We start from the raw sequence: 5,000 nt of genomic DNA, 5'->3' as shown, positions 1-5,000 counted from the left end.
AGCGGATGAACGGCGGACGTTTCCCGCACTCGTAAAGTGCAATCCACCCCTATAACGTGCGTTTCATGAAGAGTTATTGCCAATATGCGACATTCCCGCTGTCCCTATACATGAGCCGCGACCTGTACCACTTACGAGCGAGAGACGCGATCGCGTTGCTCACTGTACGGCGTCCGATACCGAGCCATCAGCATGTCGGTCCCCATGCGCGTTGCACTCGCACTCGCAGTCGCAAAAACGTGGGGCAAATATATTACGCGGAAGAGTTATAACAGACCGAGCCCCACTGCATGAGGGGAGTCTTTGTCACTAATGTACACAGATGGAACATTTTGGACTGGAACCAGATTACCCGTACACACGGCGCTGATTAGTAATCAATGCAGAGCCATCAAACTACAGAATATATATACAACTGTCCGTATACATGCTGAAAGAGTCTGCCCACAATGGGAACCACACGTCAGCCAGCCACTCTGATCACGCACCACTCTCTGCTTCTAACGGGCGCACATACAATATGTAAGCACCAGCATGGAACAACATCCAGTGCATCCTCTCCGCCACATTACACAATCCACACTATCACAACCAGACCAGGAGGTCCATGCGGAAAATACAATATCCCACCCTTTCGACATCCACCATTGCGCAGATCAGGCACCAACACCCACACATGTCCTATACAACGGTGCACCCAACATCACAATAGTACCTCCTGTCACAGCGCACAAACAATGACATGAGTCAAAGACACAGGTCTGACACAAGCATAGAATTGGAGCGCCGCCTCTAATAAGCCAAAGGTGCATCCTGACGTGACAAATCTGATCATGTCACAAGCATTCACTTACTATAATCACTATCAACGAACCTGCCGCCCCCGCCCCCCCCTACACCTTTCCTTACAACAACGTGTAACCTAACCTAACCTAACCTATGTTGTACCTTAACCTAACCTATGTTGTACCTTAACCTAACCTATGTTGTACCTTAACCTAACCTATGTTGTACCTTAACCTAACCTATGTTGTGCCTTAACCTAACCTATGTTGTGCCTTAACCTAACCTATGTTGTGCCTTAACCTAACCTATGTTGTGCCTTAACCTAACCTATGTTGTGCCTTAACCTAACCTATGTTGTGCCTTAACCTAACCTATGTTGTGCCTTAACCTAACCTATGTTGTGCCTTAACCTAACCTATGTTGTGCCTTAACCTAACCCATGTTGTGCCTTAACCTAACCCATGTTGTGCCTTAACCTAACCCATGTTGTGCCTTAACCTAACCCATGTTGTGCCTTAACCTAACCCATGTTGTGCCTTAACCTAACCCATGTTGTGCCTTAACCTAACCCATGTTGTGCCTTAACCTAACCCATGTTGTGCCTTAACCTAACCCATGTTGTGCCTTAACCTAACCCATGTTGTGCCTTAACCTAACCCATGTTGTGCCTTAACCTAACCTATGTTGTGCCTTAACCTAACCTATGTTGTGCCTTAACCTAACCTATGTTGTGCCTTAACCTAACCCATGTTGTGCCTTAACCTAACCCATGTTGTGCCTTAACCTAACCCATGTTGTGCCTTAACCTAACCCATGTTGTGCCTTAACCTAACCCATGTTGTGCCTTAACCTAACCCATGTTGTGCCTTAACCTAACCCATGTTGTGCCTTAACCTAACCCATGTTGTGCCTTAACCTAACCCATGTTGTGCCTTAACCTAACCCATGTTGTGCCTTAACCTAACCCATGTCGTGCCTTAACCTAACCCATGTCGTGCCTTAACCTAACCCATGTCGTGCCTTAACCTAACCCATGTCGTGCCTTAACCTAACCCATGTCGTGCCTTAACCTAACCCACGTCGTGCCTTAACCTAACCCACGTTGTCGCCTAACGTAACCCACGTTGTCGCCTAAACCTGCTCTGTAATTGTTATACGACTCGTTCAATTAGTGTAGTGTTGCCCACCCGCAACCCTCGCAATATAGTTCGCTACTCGCACTCCCCGCTCCCCTGTGTATCGCTTCATGTTAAACACCTTGCAAGTCTTGCTCACTTTCCACATGCTCCTGCTGTACACTGTAATGTGGATGGCAGCAGGACGTACATGCCGCCCCTCCCCACGTCCCCACCTTGCCCCCTGCCTTCGCAAGCTGGTTGGTGAGAACTTTGCATGTTCAATGCCCTCCGCATGCGACGTACTCAGGCTACGTTGTGGTGCGGCCTGTGTCAACTGTCCGCTAATGTCGTACGCGTAAACCACAATCTGTACTGCACATTCGTCCTTATGTACTGAATGATACATCGTGGCACATGTGTGACCGTACAACGACTGCGCCCAAAAACGGCGGACCATACAGTGCAAATATTGTGCACGCAGCTACGTGTCGTCTCCCTATGAGAGCTGGATTGCAGTGTGGTACGCCATAGAGACGTGTGGGAGGAACGGACGCCGTGGATGGCGATCAGCATGAGCTGTCTGTTGATGTATTCGGACCTAGTCGTCTCTCCTCACACACCGTGATGGCATGGTGCACCGCGTTCCATATCTGCGACATGCTACAGAGGCCGGTTGACAGTCGTTCGAGCAATGGACATCGCATACGTACGGGGGCCACCTTCCACGTATTGTCTAGGCGTGCACATTTTGTTGCGTGTATGTGGGCAGACGTAGTGTGGCGTGACACCTGACACAGGCATGCAATAATCGTGGAAGTTGCAAATGGCGATGGACGCCTGCGTTTTCTGGTGAAGTTACGCAAATGAACAAATGGTAACCTGTTGTGGTGCGGTTGTTCTCGCTAGGGGTGAATCGGTGATGGCGACGATAGGTTGAGGTACTAACCGGTTGTTCCAGCGATACCCACCATGCCGACGAAACTGAACGGCATCTGGGTGTGAAGCGATACGCGGCGGTGGCTGGGTGGGACCGTCCCCGGCCGGTGAGGGGGCGCCTCCCGGCGTGCTGGCCGCGCGGTGCGTGGGCGCACGCGCTACAGCCGGCTGGTGGGGGCGGCCAGTGGCAGGCGCGCCGGCCGACGGACGCGGCAGGCGTCGCAGCTGCGCGCCGGCGCACCCTGCGCGCGGCGCCGTGCGGCCAAAGTAGGTCCTCGCGGGCCCGGTGCGAAGCGCGGTGGACATCTTCAGTGTGCTGGTCCGATTGAGGACTGTGTGCGTTGAGGATGCGCTGCCGCCCGGCGCTCGGCGCCGCGACGCCGTCTGCTGCTCGGTCGCCCCAGCGGTTCTCGCTGGTGGTTTGTATCGCAGCTGTGCGGATGTGTTGGCGCGTGCGCTGTGCTGGGAGAGTTCGCTTCGGCACCCAAGTGGGGCTTTTGTCCTTCTGTGGCGCTGGCGTTGGAGCTGCCGGTCACCGTAGGTGGCGCGTGTTGTCTCCCGCCGGCAATGCCACGACAGCACGCTCCCGGGCCTCTGTCGGCAGCGGCAAGCTCAGTTGGGAGCACGGGTGGTCGCACCGAAAGCGTCTACTCGCCTAACTCCGGGCGATTGCGCCTCTCTCGAACCCGACCAAGTACTTGGGACGGCGCTGCGCGCCGCCGGGACCTGAGAGGGTTTCGAGGTGTATTGTGCAGGGGAGCTCAGCCTCCTCCTGTTTGCAGAATGATTGAGCGGACGCTTGCGTGTTCGCGCGGGCCCCCGGGACACACTCCCGGGCGGCCGGCTGCTCAGCTCTAGTTGACGCAGCTCCCTGGTTGATCCTGCCAGTAGTCATATGCTTGTCTCAAAGATTAAGCCATGCATGTCTCAGTACAAGCCGCATTAAGGTGAAACCGCGAATGGCTCATTAAATCAGTTATGGTTCCTTAGATCGTACCCACGTTACTTGGATAACTGTGGTAATTCTAGAGCTAATACATGCAAACAGAGTCCCGACCAGAGATGGAAGGGACGCTTTTATTAGATCAAAACCAATCGGTCGGCTCGTCCGGTCCGTTTGCCTTGGTGACTCTGAATAACTTTGGGCTGATCGCACGGTCCTCGTACCGGCGACGCATCTTTCAAATGTCTGCCTTATCAACTGTCGATGGTAGGTTCTGCGCCTACCATGGTTGTAACGGGTAACGGGGAATCAGGGTTCGATTCCGGAGAGGGAGCCTGAGAAACGGCTACCACATCCAAGGAAGGCAGCAGGCGCGCAAATTACCCACTCCCGGCACGGGGAGGTAGTGACGAAAAATAACGATACGGGACTCATCCGAGGCCCCGTAATCGGAATGAGTACACTTTAAATCCTTTAACGAGTATCTATTGGAGGGCAAGTCTGGTGCCAGCAGCCGCGGTAATTCCAGCTCCAATAGCGTATATTAAAGTTGTTGCGGTTAAAAAGCTCGTAGTTGGATTTGTGTCCCACGCTGTTGGTTCACCGCCCGTCGGTGTTTAACTGGCATGTATCGTGGGACGTCCTGCCGGTGGGGCGAGCCGAAGGCGTGCGACCGCCCCGTGCGTGCTCGTGCGTCCCGAGGCGGACCCCGTTGAAATCCTACCAGGGTGCTCTTTATTGAGTGTCTCGGTGGGCCGGCACGTTTACTTTGAACAAATTAGAGTGCTTAAAGCAGGCAAGCCCGCCTGAATACTGTGTGCATGGAATAATGGAATAGGACCTCGGTTCTATTTTGTTGGTTTTCGGAACCCGAGGTAATGATTAATAGGGACAGGCGGGGGCATTCGTATTGCGACGTTAGAGGTGAAATTCTTGGATCGTCGCAAGACGAACAGAAGCGAAAGCATTTGCCAAGTATGTTTTCATTAATCAAGAACGAAAGTTAGAGGTTCGAAGGCGATCAGATACCGCCCTAGTTCTAACCATAAACGATGCCAGCCAGCGATCCGCCGCAGTTCCTCCGATGACTCGGCGGGCAGCCTCCGGGAAACCAAAGCTTTTGGGTTCCGGGGGAAGTATGGTTGCAAAGCTGAAACTTAAAGGAATTGACGGAAGGGCACCACCAGGAGTGGAGCCTGCGGCTTAATTTGACTCAA

General features: G+C 53.2%; 1 non-coding gene across 1 annotated transcript in view; it reads left to right on the top strand.

The window, feature by feature from the left end:
- The first annotated feature begins 3,708 nt into the window (after positions 1-3,708).
- The window catches only part of LOC124731696, a 1,909-nt gene continuing 617 nt past the window's right edge, over positions 3,709-5,000 (top strand). Inside the window, exon 1 of the ribosomal RNA XR_007008429.1 lies at positions 3,709-5,000. This exon is cut by the window's right edge and continues 617 nt beyond it. This is a non-coding gene — a ribosomal RNA (small subunit ribosomal RNA).

The sequence above is a fragment of the Schistocerca piceifrons genome, unplaced genomic scaffold (genome assembly GCF_021461385.2).
Source record: "Schistocerca piceifrons isolate TAMUIC-IGC-003096 unplaced genomic scaffold, iqSchPice1.1 HiC_scaffold_13, whole genome shotgun sequence".
NCBI classification, from domain to species: Eukaryota; Metazoa; Arthropoda; class Insecta; order Orthoptera; family Acrididae; genus Schistocerca; species Schistocerca piceifrons.
The sequence above is the reverse complement of the archived record's forward strand: the minus strand, read 5'-3'. Positions and strand labels throughout refer to the sequence as shown.